This window comes from Pseudonaja textilis, chromosome 1 (genome assembly GCF_049901715.1).
Source record: "Pseudonaja textilis isolate UNSWEBS1 chromosome 1, rPseTex1.2, whole genome shotgun sequence".
In the NCBI taxonomy this organism is placed as follows: domain Eukaryota; kingdom Metazoa; phylum Chordata; class Lepidosauria; order Squamata; family Elapidae; genus Pseudonaja; species Pseudonaja textilis.
This window is the reverse complement of record NC_141990.1, coordinates 189,965,558-189,988,853: the sequence shown is the minus strand read 5'-3', so window position 1 is coordinate 189,988,853 and position 23,296 is coordinate 189,965,558. Positions and strand designations below refer to the sequence as shown.

Sequence of the window (23,296 nt, the reverse complement as noted above, 5' to 3'; positions counted from 1 at the left end):
GAGAGAGAGAGAGAGAGAGAGAGAGAGAGAGGCCCTAAGAGGGCCTCTTCTTATTATACAGGCTCTTAAAGAGATAACAGCCAAAAACCTTGCTGACTCATTCCCATAATTACAACATTGCATCAGCTGGTCAGTTCTTAAGTCACTACCCTGACAATGATTTAAAATGAATAATTTCATTGGAAATGGGTTTGGGCAATAAGTAAATATATCACTGACTATTAATCATTAAATGTAATTTCAATCTGTATAGCACAGGCTGCGGTGGGTTTGGCCCAGAAAAAAATGAGGATCTTGGAGTGAGTTTTGCCAATGTTTTAACTTTGTCCGGACAAACTGACCAGGATTTGTTGTTTTCTTCCTTCAGTCAAACCTTTTAATTTGATACCAGCTCCTCTGGGTCCTAACCTGTGTTTTAAGGACTCCTACTTTAACTATCTATTGTGTAAAATATGCACCATTTATCACTGAGTTACTAAAGAGTCCTATCCTTTTGCTCCTATCCCAGCAGTGGTATTTCAGGCTATAAATCTATAAACTATTACCTGGAGCAGACACTATTGAATTCCTGCATAGACACATATGGGGTTTTCACGGTTAATCTCACCTGATTTTGAGTGCAAGAATAATTTTCCCTGTTCTATTACTTAACTTGAATGCAAAATGATTTTCTCTGTTCTATTGCTTTATTGCCATTTGAGTCCGTATTCTGTTCATTCATTTCAGTTTGAACTTGCAGGTATAGCTTACATTTAATTCCAAAATTAGAGTTGTATGAGGTGCACTTTGCAGCAGATTTCAGCTTAATTAAATTCAATTGCCTCTTTCTACCTGTTAGGTTACTGAGATGATTTTGTATAGTAACAATGTTAAAAAGAGAGAGAGAGAGAGAAGGTACTGTGATATGATATGTGTGATAACAAAATTAGGCCTACAATGCTTTAGATTTTCTCACATGTTATAAAACACCATAGAAAAGTAGCTTTAATAAAGCCATATGACAGGTCCTTTATATGTAAGGAAAAGAGAAAGAATTGGGAATCAGAAAAAAAGTGCCTTAACTTGGGTTATATTGTTGTCCATTCAACATCGATGGCCCCTAGTATGGGCTTTTCAGATCTTAGGTGTGTATTTTTTCCATTACCTCCTTTTAGGTGTGTATTTTTTCCATTGGATCCTTTTAGCTGAAGCTGCTAGAGTTGAATTTGGGACTTTCTGCATTCAACAGCTCGTCCCTCTCCCAAATGAGGATGCATGAAAGCACTAAAATCAGTGGAAATGTTGTGCATGCCACTGTCCTTATAAAAAAAATGGGGTCAGGAGAAGGAGAGAAGTTCTAGCTCAGAGACATCAAGGAATTGAGATTCTGATGTCCAGGTAGCAATAGCAATAGCACTTAGACTTATATACTGCTTCACAGTACTTTACAGCCCTCCCTAAGCAGTTTACAGAGTCAGCATATTTCCCACCAACAATCTGGGACCTTTATTTTACCAACCTCGGAAGGATGGAAGGCTGAGTCAACCTTGAGCCTGGTGATTTTTGATTTGCCAAATTGCAGGCAGCCAGCAGTCAGCAGAAGTAGCCTGCAGTACTGCACTCCAACCACTGCGCCAGCATGGCTCACATAGAAAAGTGGACAAGAGTAATTTTAGAACTTTGCTACAAAATTTATGGGAACCTCTGTTGAACTAACAATCCAAGTAGCTACCAAAAAAAAAAAAAAAAAAAGCCCTTTGAAATACTCAGGTTGGAGAATGCTGCATTTATTTTATGGTAGTTTACAACAAAACAATGATAACACAATATTGATCAAAGCAAGAAGAAAAATACAATAACAAGTGAATCAATTGCCACTGTTATGACAATCATCAAACAGCGCCCACTTATATAATGTTACTTTAACTTTGTAAGGATCTTCTTCTTCATAATTCCGTCTTTATCGTCTTTCCAAAAGTGGCACACCTCAAATTTGTGTTGTGTTGAACTGTCCTAATTTTCCAAAGCATTCTAAAATGGAGTATATTGTCTCTCCAAGGAGAATTCCTTTGAAGAATAGGTTCGACCCTGTCTTTATTTCATTAAACACATAAGCAAACAAACAAAAAACTTGGACAAAATTTGGGTTATCTTTCTGAAAAGAAAACAGGTAGAAATGCTATCCCACAGTGCAAGCTCTCCAGAGGCTGCTTGTGAAGGTAACTTTCCGCTGATGCAGCAGCCATTTTCCATGGTACTTTTCTGAATACAGACAGTTCTTGGCTTATGACCACCATTGAGCCCAACATTTCTGTTCCTAAGTGAGACATTTGTTAAGTGAGTTTTGCCCCATTTTATGACCTTTCTTGCCACAGTTGTTAAGTGAATCACTGTGGCTGATAAGTTAGTAGAATGATGGTGAAGTGAACCTGGCTTCCCCATTGACTTTGTTTGTCAGAAGGTTGTAAAAGAGGATCACATAACCCCGGGTCAGTTGCCAAGCATCCAAATTTTGATCATATGACTATGGAGACGCTGCTGTGTGAAAAATGGTCTTAAGTCACTTCTTTTCCCTGCCGTCATCACTAAATGAACTGTTGTAAATCAAGGACTATCTGTATTTATGAAGATGTGAAAGTTTGAAGTTAGCAGTATTAACTGATCGTTCTCTCTGACATCTCTTCAGCAGAAATCTTATAGACCACGGGTGTCAAACTCACCTCGCCACATTGCCGTTGACGTTTCATGACATATTTCCCATTCACAGAGTTGGGGTGGGCATGGCCTGTGCGTGATGCATTCAGTTTGACACCGCCGTTATAGACCACTTCCCCTTTCAGAACATTTTCAATTCTCATCTTTGCACTGTTGATTTTTCCTCAAAATCATTATGTCAGGGTTCCGGCAGTTACTCCAATTAAATCATCAGCCTCGAACCACACTCCCAAAACTAAAGAGGATTTATTTGAAGGTAACATTCTCCGTCTGGCACTAACCTGGGCATAGCCAACTCTGAGATATGTAATTCACTGTCACCCTTGATCCTGCTCCCCCCCCCCCAGCCCTTTGGGTGTATCATCCAATGAAAAACATCCATAGCCAAGAATCATCAATCATGCTCTCCAATTAGATTTTTTTCTTGGCAGAAGCTTCAGCCATCTAATCAGTCTTTGAATAAAATATAAATGGAATGTACTTTCGATTTCACCCTGTTGCCTGCTCTTTGAAACCACCCCCTTTCTTTCTGTTGTCAACTATAAAACGTGTATACAAAATGTTTTATGAGTTGACATATTACTTGGCTTTTTTCTAAGAAGTGTCCAGTACAAATATTTAATCCTGGATTTCTCACTGCATTGCTAGCAGCCAGACTAATGAGAAAATCATCCAAGGGCCAATATGATGATGCATGAAGAGGCAAACAAACACGTTGTTGCCTGATTCAATAACCATACCCCTTGAGTAGAATGAGACTCCCACAAATAATTTGTCTCTAGTACATGTGAATGCCTGCCTTTCTGAACTCTGGCCCTGCATGTTACCCTCTTTTAATTGGCATCATGAGATGCTTCCAAAAATGTCTTAAATGTTGTGGGAAGTGCGGTTAAAATCAAACTATAATTTGATTTAGAAGGAATTATGTTGTCAGCTTTCCTCACCAATGCACATAATGTTGATTAATATGTCTTCATGTCATTCTTTCATAATGTCCTGCTTCTAGAAAACTAAAATACCAAGGACTTAGATTTGATGCTTTTCTGAAATGTTACTTTACCTAAATGTGAAGTTTTTTTAAAAAAAAAATAACAATGAATTTTGGCATGTTTTCTTTTCCTCTAATACCATATTATACCAATTCATAGCGTGAATTATTTGACATCTGCACCTAGTGTAGAAAGAGTTAAGAGGAAGGCTTGAAGAAGATAGGGAGGGTGGATGGTTATATGGAAGCATTTTGAAATAATAGAAAACCCTGCCACTTGATTTTTAAAGGATGTTATCAGTGTTGTCATGGTGGCTGTGGTGATGGAGGATTTCATTCAATTCATTCTCTGAGAAGTACTTGTCGAAGTTCACAACTGTCTTTGTGAACAGGAGTGGAAGAATTACAATTTTTGCAGGATGGAAGGTAGGACATCTTCTGCCTATACATCTAGGTAGAAGGTTCTGCATTCTTAGCTCGTAAAAGTCTAAGTTAGACCCTCTGTTCAACCATACTTGTAACGAGGTCTGTACAAGGTGAGTTCACTTTGCCTCCGTAAAGAATATTGCACAGTAGTAGGAACTAAAAGTATGTCTATATCTTGCCAATTGAATTAGATTATTTTAATATATAAGAACTACAGGTAGTCCTCAGCTTACAACAATGTATTTAGTTGCTATTCGAAGTTACCATGGCATTGAAAAAAAGTGACTTAGGACTGCCGTATTGTCCTTATGGTCACATGATCAATGTTCAAGTGCTTGTCAACCACATATATTTACTATGGTTGCAGCATCCTGAGGTCACATGATCTTTGCAAACCTCTCAGCTGCCTTCCGACAAGCCAAGTCAGTGGAGGAAGCCAAATTCACTTAATGAACTCATGATTGCCTTAACCATGGTGATTTACTTAGTGACCAAGGCAAAAAAAAGATCATAAAATATTTTATAATCTTTAACGTTGCTTGCTTAATGACCTCTTTGCTTAGCAATGGAAGTTCCAGTACCAATTGTGATCACAGGTCAAGGACTACCTGTAATATTCAAATTTCTTCTCCAACATTATAAAAAAGAATGGGAGTTTAAAAACATTAACAAATGAAAGAAAGAAATATAACTTGCTTTCACCCATAACACTTGTCAGTTGTTCCATGCCATCTTCATGGTATTCAGCATTTTAATGAACAGTTATGGTATCTACCCAATGTTGTGGTTCACTGGCGGCGGGTGCAGATGGCTGAGGTCTCTGAGAGCGAGGACCCGGATGAGGGGCCTGTGTGTGATGCAGGGATGGGGCCAGGACTATTGGAGAGTGGGGTGCTGCCTTCGGAGCTTGGGGAGTCTGGCAGGAGTGATGCAGAGGACCCTGAGGAGCCTGTGCCCAGTGTGCAATGTGCCCAGGGCTGCTTGAAGGAAAGAGCAGCTACAGCAGCATGGGCAACTTGGGAGTAAGACTGCAAGGTGATGGCCCCTCCCATAAGGGATAAAAGCCAGCCCTCAGGGGTGGGGTTCTTTGCAGGAAGCAAAGAAGTTCTTTCAACTCCAAGTTCTTGTGGAAGTCCTGTCTATCCTGGTTTGTTTCGGAGACTTTTGGTTTTGGATGCTTCCCTGCAATTAATCTTGTGTTCTTGGCAGCCTTACCCAACCTTGAAAGGGCTTGCTTTTATCTGGGACAATTAGTTTTAATGACTCTTTGCTGTGAACGAACAGAATTCACAGAGATGCATTTGAAAGGTTTGCTGTTACATATACTTTGTGTTTATTTGATTTGAACAAGGCTTGGGTCAGAATACCCAACGATGATAATGAAAACCATTCATTGAGAAATGAATGTTCCTAACCTGTCCTTCCCATGTTATGCCAAATTGGGGCAGAATGTTGAAGGCATTCACAGGCAACATTGAGGAGTGTAGGTCGTTCCATTTTTCACGAATACTGCTTTTTCCTCCCAAATGCTTCCTCGTGACGAGTAACCTTTCTATACCCCCAACACAAATGAAGAAAGTTTTAAGCCGAAATATCCTCTCAGCCAGGGATGGGATTCAAATATTTTAATAACCGGTTCTGTGGGTGTGGCTAGGTGGGCCTGGCCATGTGACTGGGTGGGCATGGCTTTTTTTTGCAGCATTCCCCCCACCCCCACATTTTTTTGCCTTCTGGATCTCAGGAAAGCTTCCGGGGGGCATTGTTGCTCCCAGAAGGCTTCCCTGAGGCCCAGGAAAGCAAAAAATGGAGCCTGTAGGGGGTGCACAGCACCCCTCTATGCTCTGTTTTGGGGGTTTTGGGGGCCTCAGGGAAGCCTCCTGGGCGAAGCAGTAAGACAGCGAGGGGGATCCCGGCACAGCTGATCATCAGAACAGCTGATCGTCAGAACAGCTGATCGTCAGAAGGGGAAAAAAGAAAGAAATACCTTAAGGACTGCCTGAGAGGGGAGGGGAGAGGTAGGCAGAGAGGGGCAGGGTGGGGCCAGCTAGGGACACGATTTGCCGGTTCTCCGAACTGCACAGAATCATTACAACTGGTTCTATAGAACCGGTCGGAATTGGTAGAATCCCACCTCTGTTATCAGCGCTGTAAAAGAAAAGTGTCTCTTTTCTTTTACATTGCAATACTCTTGTGTATTTTTGTTACTGAGGAGAGGCAGAGTGAAGTAGAATTGCTGATCAAGGCTTCCGATCTCTAATTCCTCTTAATTATTGTGAGAGCACATGTGTTCTCTGTCACAAAACACTGCACTGTAAGATGATCCTTCTTAGTCTGCGGGCTATGCCAGCTCTCTTCCAATACAAAGGTAGTCCTCGTCTTACGACCACAATTGAGCCTGAAATTTTTGTCGTTAAGCAAGAGACATTTGTAAAGTGGGCTTTGCCCCTTTCTACGGCCTTTCATGCCACAGTGGTTATGTGAATCGCTGGATAAGCAGCTGATAAGTTGGTAACTCAGTTGTTAAGCGAATCCGGCTTCCCCATTGACTTTGCTTGTCAGAAGGTTGCAAAAGGAGATCGCGCGACCGTGGGACACAGCAACGGTCATAAGTATGAACCAGTTGCCAAGCATCTGAATTTCGATCGCGTGATCATGGGGAGGCTACAAAGGTCATAACTTTGAGAAACGGTCATAAGTCACATTTTTCAGTGCCGTTGTAACTTTGAACAGTCACAACTGTTGTAAGTTGAGGGTTTCTTGTACTGTTTTCTGCTGCCCTCCTCAAACTTAAAGGCAACATTCTCTGGTCACATAAGTATTTTTTTTTTCGTCCTTGCACCTTTAGATTGTTTTCCTTAAGAACTTCTCCACTTCTGCAAACTGTGAGAATCCACACCCGGAACATCTTTTAGCAAATCAGAATGAGATGCTACCTTTTGATCATGACTCCTGTTTCTCTTACCTCTCTGAATGAAGAACTAGCAAGAGAGGCCATTGTGGCAATGGAGTTTTGACATTTCTTAAGGGGAAAAAAAAATCATCTGGTATTTTTTGTTACGAAAGAAACATTTCACATAGATCTCGGTTTTTAAAACAGTCTACTACTTAAAGGACAGTGTTCAAGGTTGAGGCTGCATTGAGCACGTACGTAGCCACTTCTTGCTCAAGCAGTCAGGAAAGTTATGAGACTGTTCCTAGAAAAAGAAATAATTCAAAGAAAAGTATGTTATCCTTTCTCATCTGAACTTTGGTTTTATTGTATTTCAGGCAAATTCAGAAGGGAATTAATGCAATTGCAGAAAATTTATGCCTCGATTATATAATATATTTTACTGCAAAGGCAGCAGTTTGTGGCAGAACAAGGAAAAAAAGAACCAGTGTAAAAGACCCACTTTGTAATGGATGTGCCAGCAAGATGTATATAGCAAGCTCACCACAAAGTTATGAAAGCTCATAATGACACACATCAAAACTTCCAGATTATTCTCCACCGTAGATAAAAAATTGGAACGCCTACTGAATGCATCAAGATCTCCTACACAGACTTCTCTTTTTTAAAAGCCTTTCCCAATCAGCGGTGTGTGATGAGAGATTATGTGGAGGTTAAGAAAGGAAGGAAAGTGAGAGTGGACATAACAATCAAGCAAAAGCAAGTCTCAGTCCAGCTGAGAAGAAACCCAGGAAAAGAGTGGACACCCTTGGCTTCCACCTTTACAGGATTCTACTTTCTTCCATATTATTTGTAGCTAAAAAAATTTGGACTATAGAATTTGAAACACTGATATTAAACCATGATAATCTAGGACCGTGCTTTCCCAACTTGGCAGCCTTAAAGTTATGTGAACTTCAAATCCCAGCATTCTGGCCAGGGAATTTGGGGACTTGGTTCCTACACCTTAAAATTACCAAGTTTGAAAAACACCGATCTGTTTGGACATATAAATTATTATTGAAATTAAACATAGAGAAAGAAGCATTTTGATTAATTCAAATGGACTCTGCTTCCATGAACTCATTATAAATTATAACTCTGTGAAGGACACAGACAGTTTCTAAGTGAGATGGATGGATGGATGGATGGATGGATGGATGGATGGATGGATGGATGATGGATGATGGATGGACAGATAGACAAACAGACAGATTGATTTTAGAAATTCCTTTTACAATTTCCATGATTCGGTCCAAGACTGATGATTTTGATTTTGTACCATAAAGTCATTGCCAACCCTTAACAACTTCACCAACATCAAATATATTTTACTGAAGACTTGCTTCTTTCATCTTGTACAGTTATATGACACTTGACACAACAGCAACAGTAGCATTCCCAAAGCCATGGAGAAACGAAAACAGCTCTTGGGATTTTAGCATTCCTGAGTAAGGAATTTAGCATTACTTCCAAGAGTAAATAGAAGAAGCGTGCCTTTTACATTAATCCTAGAAAGGAGCAGAAATAGGAGAAGGACAGTTTCACTAGAACAACTTACAGATAAAAGCATCACACCAGATTTATTGCAGAAAATGTTTGAGGAATTTGGCAAGAAGATGCCAATGGTTTGGATGCTTTTAGAATGGAAATGTTAGCTGGATTGGTAGGGATAAAAAGGAATAATAAAAAAGAAGAAAATCAAAGAAGATGTAGGATAATTGGCTGGAGACATAAAACAAATTAATGACAAAGTAGAAGTTTTGGAAAATAAGATAGGTTATAAATAGAGAGACGGAGAAAGATCTGGAGTTACTGAAACTGAGAAAAAAAGAATTTTAAGATTTAGAGCAATTTCAAGGGAGAATATATCAGAAAAAAATGATTATCTGTCTAACTTTTTGCATTGGGATTAAGATGACATTGAGACACAGATAGAAAAGGTTTATAGGATCAATATACAATTGCAAAATTAAGAAATGTTCCAAGGGAAGTCCTAGTATACCATCAGGAAGACTAGAGATCAAGCTTTGCAGTAGTGTTTTAATAGTAGATTGAGAATTCATGATACAGGGCAAATTGAACTTGAGGAAATTTCAATTCGAATATTAAGTAAGAGGAAAGAATACTTTTTTCTGACATACTTAACTAGAAGAAGATTCAGCTCAGATACATTGGAAGGAATGGTCTTTCCTTTTAAACAGCAGAGATTCAGACTGAACTGTGTGCAGAAAGCAAACATTTCTAGGGAAAATTCAAAAGGATTGAAATATATGCAAATAAAAATGAGGATCACAGATGTGTCTAAACAATTGCACCAACGAATACAAAATATTGAAGATGATGAAGCTACAAAAATAGCCTCTTGACATAACTATGGATTGTAAATACTTAATGTGGAATATAAATGAAGCAGTAGTTCCTCAAAAGAGGAAAAAAAATATTCCATTATCTGATAAAGTTAAAACAAGATGCTATTTTACAAGAAACACATATTAGGGGAAAAGACATCAAGTACTTGAGTCACGAAAAATTGGATGAAGAATTTATTTCAGCAGTAATGAAAAAAAGAAAGAAAGAAGTGGAATTGTTTTGTATAAATCTTCAATTATAGCCAAAACTTAATGTGGCAGATATGTTGGGGTGGAAGTTAATGTACGGGGGGCTAAGATTTTGATATTGGGAAAGTCAACCCTTATTCTCCTCCTCAATGAAAAAAATAATAATAAGAGACACAAAAGGTCATCAGTTCTCTGCAGGATATTTTCACTCAACTTAAAAGAATCTCCCATTTTAAAATCTTCATGCACAATGAATAATGCACAGACATTTTTTTTTTGTCTTATTAGCAACCTTGGTCCAGACTGATTTTCTGAACTACATGGCAGTTTTGTCCCTACATTGGGATTGTTGGGTAGAACCACTGGGGACAATTATCATTTCAAGCTTTGTGAGTTTGATATATGCATGGGGTGAACAAAGATCTGTCCTTCCCTCACGTGTCTGGTTCTTTTTATAGCTGAATTGTCCTTTTCAGAGTTTCTAAGCCTTCTGGAGCAAAAGCCAGTGATTTCTGTGCCTCAGTTCAGTTCAATTCAGGCAACCCTATTTTCAACCTTTGAAGAGGAGCCGTCTCTATTTTCTATTTATTTATTCAAAGCCCCGGCTCCAGGGAAGCTCATAATACTTTTCTAAAATGACATTTATAACCATAATTTAAAAGTAAGACAACTTGTTTAAAACTTTGTAATTAAGGGGAGTGGCAAGCTGCCAAGGTTCTCTGGGACGATTTCTCCAGGGCCACAAGAACGACAGGCCTCTACCATGCGTGAAGGTAAAAATCGCTCCCCTGCTTGAAATTACATTGCCAGGTAAACCCACTTCCACTAAAGCCCGAGAAGGTTATTTGGAGCTGAAGGGAACTAAAGTTCAATTCAGCTTAGAGCTTTTCTGATTGAATTTTGGAAAGTGAATACAAAAAGGAGGCAGCATTTTTTTTTTTTCCATTTTAGGGAAACTGCAGCATCAGGCGGTCAGTAAAAGTCATAGGAACATCTATTCTTGGAACTGCTTCCCAATCTAATTTTCCATGTTAAACAATTATCATCATCATTAAAGAGTGAAGCAAGCATCAATCAGAGATTGAGGATTAGAGAGCCCTGAATTTGGCTACCGTTAGAGATGGTTGCTTGTACTAACTCTTGCCTCCAATACCGTAATGGCTTCTTCAGATGTTGCATCTGATTATGTGCAGATGAAAGACAGCTCTGTTGTTAGTCTGAGAGAAAAAGCCACAGCAGATGAAGATGCTCCAAGGCAACAGCACTTACTATATTTTGCTAAGCACAGATCAGGAGAAAAAGATGATAGCCACAAAATTCTGTACAGCCAGATAAATTTAGCCCATCTAGCAAAACCGATAACCAACAAACACAACAGCCACGTGTTTAAAAAGTTTAAAACGACCGCAAAAGAGCAATAAACCTGTTCATCAATAGCAGTGTGTTGGGAAAAAAAAGAACTAAGCAATCTCTCTAAGGCATCCTTATGCTTTCAAGTGCAGTAGATCAGTGTTGAAAAAATAATTGTTGCTACCCAGCCAGTAACCTCTGCATGTGAAATGTAGGGGCCTGCCACTCAGCACATAGCCTTCAGTGGATCTTTGGGCAGACTAAGGAGGCCAGTAAGAGTTGATGCATTTTGATCATCAATCTGAATCACCCTTGTGCAGTATTCTGGAATTAATCTCAGCAGTTTCAAAAATTTCCCACGACAATTCTTGTCACAAGAATTGAAAAAAGTGGACTTGAAGGAGGGATGTAAAAAAAAAAAAAAAAGTAAATTGCAATGCGTGTGAACTGGTATAACCTCCTAAAGTGGAATTTGCTGAATTGCAGATTGGCCACATCATGCAGGCAGCTAATGAATGTCATTTTCTCGTTTCAAACATTCAAATAGAAAGTATGTATTTGGGAAAGATAGGTCCACAAATGGAGTAAAACAGAAGAACATCCTTTTTGAAAGCATATTTTAGGGATGTGCATATGCCCCCCACCCCGCCCTCATTTCTAAAAGTCAAGCGTTGCAACCACGTGAATTGCTTCATTGCTTCCATCCCATGGTGCTTGAAATAGCCGGCTTTATAGGAATGTTAGAGGTGAAATACAATATGTCCTAGAGCAGGGTTGTCAAACTCATGTTGTCATGTGATGTATTGTGACTTTTTTCCCCCTTTGCGAAACTGGGCGTGGCCAGTGCGTGATGCATCCAGCCTGTGGGCCACGAGTTTGACAGTCCTGTCCTAGAGGGAAACATTCTTGTGCTAATCGTTGTTTGCTTAACTGTAGCTCATTATAATTAGCCATAGTCAACTGGATTCACAAATCATACCAATCCTAAATATGGCTTACATATGCTTACATTTGTAAATATGGCTTACAAACCATAATGTCAATGTCTTTTTTCATTTTGATTGCCCTTTTTCACTTTGACACTTCTTTTAAAGGGAAGGTGCAGGGAAACGGACCTGTGAGTTTCTACATGGCTTCTGTCTCCTTAGTCATCTGTTTTTAATGCTCAATAGATCTCTGCCCCAAAAATGATGTTAGCAGAGAACTGAGTAGTGACCTGTGTAATGGCCCTAACAGGAAGATAGTAGCTATCTTAGAACACTCATTCATTCATTCACTCTTTCGTTCATTCATTTCTGTAGCCACCTATCTCAATCAAGTGGTTGTATAGTGAAAAGAAAAAGAAAAAGATTGAGTGGGAAAAACTGTCATTGCCAGAGGAAGAGTGCAGCCCTTCCATAAACTCCTACTTGGCATAATTAGCGCCTATGGTCATTTGGCTCTCCCTTTAATTTATGAATTCCTTTGACACCTTTCACACTAGAAGGGATTTATCACAAAATTAGGTGGGATAATTGACAGTTTACTCTGTAGTTAAAATAAAACCGCTAAAGTTGTCTGTAAAAAAACACTTTACAGGCTGTGCAAGGAGATGTAGAGAAAAACTTCTTGGAACCTATGATTTACAGTCTTGGACATTATGATCAAGATCTGGGAATTACAGGTTTATATTTGCAACCATTTGTTTAGTGGCCATTCAGAGTTACAATGGCACCAGAAAAAAAAAGGGACTTATGATCATTCCTCACATTTATGATCATCACAGCATCCTCATGATCACATGGTCAAAATTCAGGCATGTGGCAGCCAGTATGTATGTTATGATGGTGGCAGTGTCCCAGGGTCATGCGATTTGCAGCCTTCCCAGCCAGCTTCTGACAAGCAACATCAGCAGGGGAAGCTAGATTCCACTGAACTCCCATGCCATTCACTTAACAACCATAGCGAAATAGGTCATAAAATTGGATGCAACTCACTTAACAATTGCCTTACTTAGCAATGGAAATTCTGGCCCCAACTGTGGTTATTAGTCAAGGACTACCTATAGTTGGATTTTGAAGATATTAAACAGCTGAATTTAGTCAGAACACCGTATCCTTCAAATTCTGTACAATTTTTTAAATTGATTTGGCCATTTTAAAAGGTAGTGATAGCATGGGCAAGGAATGTAGGGCATAATATTAATTTGGAAGACTGGGAAAGAATTTGGGAAAAAAATTATAAAATAACAAAATCGACAGTATATAAAGAGAATCAGTACAAAAGGTGTTATCGGTGGTATCTAGCCCCTTTGAGATTAGCCAATATGTATCCAAATTTAAGTCCACTTTGTTGGAAATGCAAACAAACAAGGAGTACCTTCTTCCACACTTGGTGGCTTTGCCTGAAGAGTAAAAAATATTGGACAAAAATAGAAATGTGGATAAGAGAAATAACGAACATTCAATTCGAATTTAAAGCAGAAATTTTTTTATTGGAAATAATAAAAGGTGAATATGCAAAAGAAATAAAATATTTAATTTTACATATAATTACGGCAGCGAGGATAGCACTGGCACAATAGTGGAAGGGTGATCGGATGCCAGTAGAAAACTTAATAATCCAAAAAGTCTACGATTGTGCTGAAATGAACAAATTTACCCTAAGCTTAAAAGAAAAAGGAAGACTCAAAATATTATGCAGTCCAGGAAAGCTAGTATAATTGGATAAATAATAGAAACCAGTGAGTAAATAGATAAGGAAGGAAGAATATAAAGAAGTTATAGAAGGAGTACCAACCAAATATATGAGATAAGTATTAGAATATTGTTTGATAAGAAAGCACCATCTAACTAATTTGTAATGTATACATTTTTTTTGTTTCATTTTTAACGAAATGCTTTGTATTTTGTATATATCTTTTTAACTTTTAATAAAGTTTTTCTAATAATAAAAAAAAATAAAAGGTAGTTTCAATCAGTTAGGAAGTTAAATTCCATCTGACCATGAGCACTTTCAGAAAGTTAATCTGAAATAAACCTAGTCAGCCCTTGGATCAAAGATCATTAAAAAAAAAAATCCCAACGCTATAGGCATGACTGAGAAGATTCAGAAAAGAAAATCTTGGAAGACTGGCTGCAGACTGCCCAGAAAGCAACATGCCTGCTTAATTGCTTAGAGCTAGACTTGGATTTTAAGGGAGTTTTAAGAGATTATAATTGCAGATAAATCTCATCATGAGTAAATCAGCAAATTCAGCTGAAAGCAGCAATCAGGACCAACCATTCAATTAAGCAGTCATCTCAGCAGCAGATGTTGGAAGTTGCAGTAGTTGATTGATTGATTTTGCTGTTGATATCCAGTGGCTTGTCAGCTGAGGGGAAGAGAAAGTTATGAGAATGTACTATATTAGTACAACTCACCATTCTGTTTAGAAAGGACTCTTCAGAAACACACAAGAGACTTTTGTCTTCTGTTAGCAGGGAGGGCAAAGTCTTATATAAGGATGAACTGGACAGTTTTGTAGCAAATAAAGATAACGGCTCTTCTATGGAGTGGGCAAGACAGTGTGCCCCACAGAGCAGTTGACTATTGATCTTAACCTCCAAAACATGTTGATTGTGACAGGAAATTGGTTATTGCCCTTGTGGTTTGAAGGCTAGGATAATGACATATCTTTGCCTATATATATAAAAAAGAATACAGCTGTACAATGTTTAATGTCAGCCAGCCTACCTACCAATCTAAAGCAATCTTTTTCAACATGTTGGTATTGTAGCAGGGCCCTCAGGGGGGAAAAGACAGCACGGCATGGTGGCTCAGCAGTTAAGATGTTGGACTAGTTGGCTGGAAAGCCGGCAAGGTTTGAGACCTTAGTGCCATGCAATGGGGTACTTGCCTCAGCTCCTGCCAACCTAGCAGTTTGAAAGCATGCAAATGCAAATAGATAAATAGGTACCACTTCCGTAGAAGGTAACAAGAGCTCCATGATGTCATGCTGGTCATGTGACTGCAGAAATGTCTTTGGGCAGCCCTGGCTCAGTGGCCTTGAAACTGAGATGAGCACCGTCTCCTATAGCAGGTAACAACTAGTGGAGTAAAATCTGCAGGGATATGTTTACCTTCCTTTACCTTTTTAATTTTACCTCAGGGGGGAAAATTATAAAGGTCTGTAATTAAGAAAAAAAAAAGTTCTGCCTGTGTTTGGATTTCCCTGCTTGGAAGAATGCTCATTGCTGGACTCACTTGCAGATGATTGAGCTACCCGGATAGCCTTGTGTGGAACAGCAGTCAGTCATGTGAGCCATTCCCTTAGTATTGTACATTTTATCATATAGAAAATGGATTTACTCCTTAAATGGCTGGTTTATTTCCTCTGCTAGTATGGTGGTTTCCTCTTAGACATTTGACTGAAGTTTTAATATTCAGTATTTTCCTGGGCACATCCTAAGAATCCAAACACCACCTTATTTTAGATCTGGTATAGACAACATCTGGTTCCCCAAATGTTGTTAAGCCTTTCTCATCATCTGTAACACTTAACCATGTAGCTACGGCTTATGACATTGCAGTTTGAGATCATTGGGGGTGGGGGGATCCATTCCTGCATGAACTTAATTGTGAGAATTTGATAACATGGAGGGACAATATGTATATTAAGCATTTAAATGACCTGCTGGAAACTGAGGTGCATGAACCAAGCTTGAACCCTAGGTGTTGTGTTGCTAGAATTCCATACATAATGAATTATGGCCAGAATAGAGATGAAAACAGAAGAACAGAAATGAACTTAAATTCTCCTCCCCCCCCCCCCCCAAATAAAAATGCAGCTACAATACTGACATAAAGAGAATTTGGTCTGAGTAGCCCTTTTTCCCTTTGCAACTAAAGAACCAGTTCGGGCTCCCTCTGGCTCCCCATCCTGCTGTGTTCTGCTTGTGGTAAGAGCAGGGGTAGAAACTGGCTGTGAGAATTATGCAAATTAGCTAGGCTAATTTTGTATGACCAAATTGTGTGATTAGCTCTTAATTTGCATGTTATGCAGATTACACTGTCTTGGTCGGGGAGGGGCAAAAGTAAAAAGGTAACCTTAAATTCAACCAGGTCCTTTCAATAACATATCAGAAGTGGAGTGTGATATGTTGAAGTGGGAAGAAGTGGAAATTTAGATCTGCAAAAATCTGGATCTCTTGCAAATATGTTACCACTTATTCTCTGGAATCTTTTGGCTGGATTTCAGTCAGGTAATGCCATCTTGCATGCCTTCCAGTCTTGCTGGGGAAATACTGTAGGTTTATCCATGAGAGGCTGCTAGGCTGCTCTTCCATCCACCCATGGTAATTGCCTGATGTGAGACCATATGGCTCCTCTTTTCACTGCTGATATATCAGATTGAGGATTGTTGGTGGCTTCTGAAGAAGATGAAACCTTGTTTAGACAATATACACAATAGACAGACACACAGATAAATCTGATATGCCTTTCTTGGATGCTGGGCAGAGTCTCTTCAATAAGAGAAGAGCGACATATAAATGTAATAAATATTCTGTTTCTTCGCCTTTCATCTCTCTGAGCTGACGTTCTGCTCACATTAAAAGGAACGTAAGAACAAGTTTCACTTTCAATCACAGATTTCTGTTTTATCTTATAGGAAGGGTTGGGAAAATTCTTGAATCCAGGTCTGTGCTAGAAATGCTTTTCTTATGTTGTAAGAACTCTGGTTTTTGGATTTGATGTCAATTTGGATATCCATGCAGCTTCATCAACAAATGCTTGACCACTCAATCCAATATAGCACAACCAACACAAGCCGTAAAAAGGATAATACTGCCATACATCAAAAACATTTCAGAAACTGCCAATAGACTGTTACAGTCACATGGAATCAGCATGGCACACAAACCATCTAAAGCCCTTCAAAACTTCTTAAATAAACAAACAAAAAACCAGCAGTCACAGAAGAAGAAACACGAGTCATTTACAACATACAGTGTAAAGACTGCAACAGCCACTATGTGGAATAAACAGGCAGAAGATTAGCAGAATGCATCCATGATCACCAACTAGTAGTCAGAAGAGATGATGAAAACTCTTTAATTTCTCAACACATGGACAGACTTAACCATAATTTTGACTGGAAAACTATGACCATCTTTGATGAAGCTAAGTCCAAAAAATGCTAGAGAATTCTTGGAAACCTGGGATTCTGACAAATCGGCTATCAGTAAAGACATAGATATAAACATTTACATATTGTGCAAAAGAGGCAATCAAACAAACCAAAAAGGGAACAAAAAGACCAAACACCTCCCTACCAGCAATCAACATCCAGATATATTATAACCAAGATATATTAAGATTAACATCAGATTAACAACAATCAAGAAATGAATAATGTCCCCAATCAAGAAACAGTTAAAGAAGCTATAATAATAAACAGCCCAACGAAGGAACCTCTAAGATACGGGTGTCAAACCCGTGGCATCACATTGCCATCATGTGTATCGTGATGGTTTTTTCCCTTCACAGAGCTGGGATGGGTGTGGCCTGCATCTGTCCCACGGACCGCCAGTTTGACACGCCTGCTCTAGGACCACTCCCACCAGCATTGACAGGGCAAGCCATTAGAAGACAAGTTGAGAACAAACTCCACTCCTTACTAGCCCTGATGATGTTAACTAGTTTGGGTAATCAAACATTTGCAAGAAAACAATCAAGTCAGAGAGTACAAAGGACCCTTCAAAGAATGGTTTATCAAAAGTGAGGTCAGGGGTGGGATTCTACCAGTTCGGACCAGTTCTATAGAACCTGTTGTTACGATTCTGCGCAGTTCGGAGAACTGGCAAATCGCACCACTAGCTGGCTCCTCCCCTCCCCACCCGCCCTGCCCAGGAGGCTTCCCTGAGGCCCAATCAGGGGTGGTATTCAGGGGATTGGGGAAGGGAGAAATGGCCTGAGAGCAGAGCTGAACCTTCCTTGGGATTGAAGCTTCTATTTTTCAGTGCAGACTCAGGCAGCAGATTGCAGAAAGGTAGATCTGGGAGTGAAGCTGTGATTCTGCAAGCAGCTCAATCTGCCTGCCTGCTTTGCCTGATTTTGGGTAAAAGTTGCTCTTTTTAATAAAAAATAAAAAATGCAATCTTTACATGTATATTTACAATATTTACATACAACCCATGCTCAGCCAGTCACATGACCACCAAACCACACCCAGAAATTAGGCCATGTCCACAGAACCGGTTGTTAAGAAATTTGAATCCCACCCCTGAGTGAGGTACATGCTTTCACTTTTACTTTCATTCCATATACATTAAATGCAGATATAATCAATCCTTACTTTCTTGGATCTTCCTCATTTCTAGCCAACCATAAAATTTATCACATATTTTATAAAAATCCAAGTCCTCTTTATTTTTTAATCCCTTTGTTAGTTTATCCATTTCTGTGCACATCATAATTTTCTTCAATATTTCAAATTCATTTGGGGTATCTTTACTTTTCCAATTCTGTGCGTACGCCAATCTAGCTGCAGTAATTATGTGAATTATTAAATATATGTTTTTTTTTATCATATTTCCTCATGTTAATCCCCAGCAGAAAGAACTCTGGCCTATGTTTTATTTTCATTCCACAAATTTCTTCTAACCACTTGTGTAGTTTTTGCCAGTATTTGGGGGCCTCTTTGCATCTCCACCATAGATGATAGTACGTTATCATACGGCTTCCTTAATAAGCATCAAGGGATCTGGCGTCCATGAACTCCTCTTTTATTTTTTTTATTTTTACTTTCTTCATGGAAAAGTATTACATAGATAAGTTTATTCTCTGGATGAAAAAGTAATTTGCAATTTCTTCAGAAAGATTATGCAGGAGTCTTAATTAGTGTTAGTTGCAACAAAAGAGAAGGCACTTATTTCCCAGATTATGTCTCTTCTCCTGTCTAAAGGGAGTTATTTGGGATCTCAATACATTCTGTCATTATTTACTTGGAAGTAAATTCTTCTGTTCAGGGACGCGGTGGCTCAGTGGCTAAGATGCTGAGCTTGTCAGTCAGAAAAGTCGGCAGTTCAGTGGTTCAAATCCCTAGCACTGTGTAACTGAGTGAGCTCTTGTTACTTGTCCCAGCTTCTGCCAACCTAGCAGTTCAAAAGTATGTAAAAATGAAAGTTGAAAAATTAGGGACCACTTTGACAGGAAGGTAAGAGAACTCCGTGCACCTTCGGCATTTAGTCATGCCAGCCGCGTGATCTTTGGACAGCACTGACTCTTCAGCTTTGTAACGGAGATGAGCACCGCCCCCTAGAACCAGAAATGACTAGCATGTATGTGCGAGGGGAACCTTTACCTTTACCTTTAAGTTCTTCTGGGTTGGGGAAGGGTTTATTTCCAAGTAATTGTGTATCAATTGTAGCTTCTTGATACTATTACCAATTAATAATCCAGCGAGCAATAGTGCGGCTGGTCAGTATGTTCACCATTAGGCCACATCGGCTCTCATGACTTCAATATTTTCTTCCAGCCTGCTTGAACAGTCTTCTCAATCTGTTTTGTCATTGCTAAGAATTTTCTTTCTTGCTTCCTTCATGAAAAAAGGCAACTTCTTTTTTTCATTGATTTCCTTTCAAGTAAGAAAAGCGGCAATCCAGAAACCGTTCACGAGTTACATTATCCAGTTTAATTAGAGAGAACAGAAGATTTCTCTGCAGGCTGAATTGTCAGCATTCAGCCTCTGATGCAACTTTCTATCAGGTTGGCAGTGGACTGACATTTCTGCCAGCACCAATTATTATAGATCTCAGCTCTGTTTTTGAAGGCTGCTCCCTGCTCCCACCCGCTTAGAGAGAGGAAAACCTGGTTATCATGGAGCAGGAATGAGACGCAATCTATTTAGCGTACAAATCCGTCTACACCCAGGTACTGGCTGCAGAGTGTGCAGGCAGTGGATTGTGATGATCAGATTTATTGATAAATACTGTTTATTTTTCCTTGTGCTGCTTTCTGTTTCTTATCAGGAATGATTCCAGATTGAATTATGCTGTTATTCAATACCACCAAAGAACCCAGGTCATCATATTTAAGAACAAATGATAAATTAGCTGATTTTGTTTGGTTTGGCTACTGGAGGGCTCCAAGAGGCAATAGGGCAGAAGGCTACGGTATGACTGGGAATCATCAACATAATGCAGTCTTAAAATATGAGCAATAAATCTATTAACTAAAAAAAAAAATCCTGAGTAAATAAGAAAGGCTTCATAAGGCTGCAAGCATCTCTTCTGAATCCAGTATGTAATATTGTTCCAGTCTGGTTTGCACAAAGTGCCAAGTTCCAAATTACTGTGCCTGGGACAAAACAGCTGGAACAGCCCTTTAGGTGGCAGCAAAGTATTTTAGAAACCCTCCTATGGTTGTCCAGATGTTTACAGTCCACATATAGTAACTCTAGCTAAGGTATAGTAAAACTTGTCAAACAATGACCCTTTCCATTATGACCAAAGGAAGAAATTATTAAATATAAGGGAAATAGTCCCATTATATTGGGACTTGATGATTCATAATTAAATGCCTAAAGCAAATCAATCCCTTCCTTATCTTCTTCTTCTTTCCTGCTTTGAGTAATGCACCCCACCCTATCTCCTGCCCAGCAAGGCTCTGCCTAAGGTTAATGCTTTTGTGACTGTGTAAGGGAAAGGAGAACATCAAAGATTAGCAATATGGTGGCCAAAGCAATTAGTGTGTCTTTTCACCACTCAGTGAACAGGCTCCCAGACCCCTGGATTTAAATTAGAAAACCCGAGGCGCATTGGGATTATCCTTTCAGAGGTATTTATTGAAAAACAGAAATAGAAGAAGCCCAGTTGAGTTTAAAAAAAAAACCAATGGAAGCAGGAGCAACTTCTGATTTCTTGCTGGCTTCCCCATCGACATTACTTGTGAGGAGCTGGCAGGGAGTTGGGAAATCATTCCTCCTCCTTGGCTGACCTGCAGAACTGCCTGCCATTTTGCTGAATGGAGGGGGAATAAAGGGTACTATGGGCCACGGGGGAAACTTCACCCCTCCTTCCCCATCCCAGCATGTCTCCAAGGGCCCCCTCCTTCCAGGGAGGAAGAAGACTCATCCATCAACCACCTACACTCTCCAGTCAGCTCTACCTCACTAGCAGGTATCTGACTCTCTTGCCACTTGCTTCTGCTAAGAACCTCAGAGTTCAGTTTTGGTTCCAAAGCAGCCAATTGCCGTTCATCTTTCGGCCTTGCCACCTGCTGATTGGATATGTGGACAGGGAGACAGAAAGAAGCAGGAAAGAGGGTGGGGATTTTTTTAAAAAAAAATTGATTTGTCAATCGCTTACAAGATAATAGGTATGAGTAGATACATAGTTATGAATACATGGCTACATATAACAAAAATAAAAGAAACAATAGGACAGGGACTATAGGCATGTTGGTGTGCTTATGCACATCCCCTATAGACCTCTTAAAAAAGGAGTGACCACTCTGTTGCTGAAGTCATATTTCCTACAATCAAGTTTGGTGCGGTTAACCTTGAGTTTGTATCTATTGTTTGCTCTTGTGTTATTATGGTTGAAGATGAAGTATTCATTGACAGGTAGGACATTGCAATGTATGATTTTATATACGATACTTAGATCAGACCGAAGACGGCGTAATTCAAGGTTTTCTAGGTCTAGAATTTCAAGTCTGGTGGCATAAGATATTCTACAACGAGTAGAGGAATGGAGAACTCTCCTTGTGAAATATTTCTGGACTTTCTCAACTGTGCTAATATCAGATACGTAATGTGGGTTCCAGACCAATGAGCTGTATTCGAGTATTGGTCTAGCAAATGTTTTGCATGCTCTAGTTAGTAGTGTGATATTACCAGAGAAAAAGCTACGTAGGATTAGGTTAACAACTCTTAATGCCTTTTTGGCTATGTAGTTACAGTGGGCTCTAGCACTTAGATCATTAGAGATGAGTATTCCAAGGTCCTTGACAGAGTTTGGATCATCAACCAGGTCTTGACTATTCAGCTTGTATTTTATTTTCTGATATTTTTTTTGCCAACATGTAAGACAGAGCATTTATTTGTTGAGATTTGAAGTTGCCATTTGTTTGACCATTCTGATACATAGTCAAGATCTTTTTGAAGGATAGCAGTATTGTCTGTGGTATTGAACAGCTTTACATCATCAACGAAGACAATGCAGTTACTCTTAATAGAGGCCCCTCCCATCTTCCTTTGCACCATGCGGTCTGTGAGTCTCTAGGAAGTATAGCTGAAAGATAGAGTGGCACAGAAGCAGCCACAACACCCCCAAATTCAGGGTGGGATTCTACCAGTTCGCACCTATTATCTAGAACCGGTTGTTAACATTCTAAGCAGTTCAGAGAACCAGTTGTTAGAAGAAATTACTGGCCTAATCCTGGAAGACAGGAAGGAAACATTCTGGTGTTGCTTACAGAAACTGCCTCTACGTTAACCCTTATTACATTCTTGGCAGGACTAGACTTCCTGTCTCAGGAACTTCTCTGGAGTTTTTTCCCCCTCCTTTGCTGGTCCTTTGCTTGTATGGAGTGACCAATCAAAGTTACAATGGCACTGAAAAAAGTGACTTATGACCATTTTTCACACTTACAACTGTTGCAGCATCCCCACAGTCATGAGAGGCCAGGCGAGGAGATGCGTGCCTCGATGTGAGTGATGTTGAGTTGGCCACGCCCAGTCAGTCACATGACTACAAAGCCACACCCACCAACTAAGCCACACCCACAGAACCAGTTGTTAAAAAATTTGAATCCCACCCCTGCCTGAATTCCATTCCCAAGAGTCATGGATCCAGGCATTTTATAAGTTAGCCCATTTGAGTTACCTTGGTTTAATAAATGGGGACCTATACCTTCCAATTTTGCCCAATTTTTTGCTGCAGCCCTTAAGCAAATCCAGCTTCCCTGTTGACTTTGTTTATAGGAAGGCCCCTGGGGAGGTTGGGAATGGCAAAACACATAATCCTGGATACTGCAACAGTTATAAATACATGTTGGTTGCCAATGTTGGTGAATTTTGATCATGTGACTGTGAGGACAATCATAAATACAATGACTGGTCATACATCCGGCCATGCTGTTGTAACTTCAAACTGCTGTTAAATGAATGTTTGCTAGTTGAAAAACTACCTGTATATAATTCATCATCACATTAAACCATTGAGAGATTTCCCTGTAAATCAACTTATATGCAGGAACATAGTATTCCAGTAAAGTATCCAAAGTTCCCATGACCCTGCCATATGACCCTACCTCATCTGTTTTATTTTTAGCCGTTAATCTCTTCTTTCTTGCAAAAAAAAAAGTTATATTTTCTCATGCCTC

The 23,296-nt window shown here is 39.4% G+C and overlaps 1 protein-coding gene across 2 annotated transcripts in view; it reads left to right on the top strand.

The window, feature by feature from the left end:
- The window catches only part of B3GALT1 (beta-1,3-galactosyltransferase 1), a 391,340-nt gene that overhangs the window by 125,368 nt on the left and 242,676 nt on the right, over positions 1-23,296 (top strand). The window lies entirely within an intron of this gene.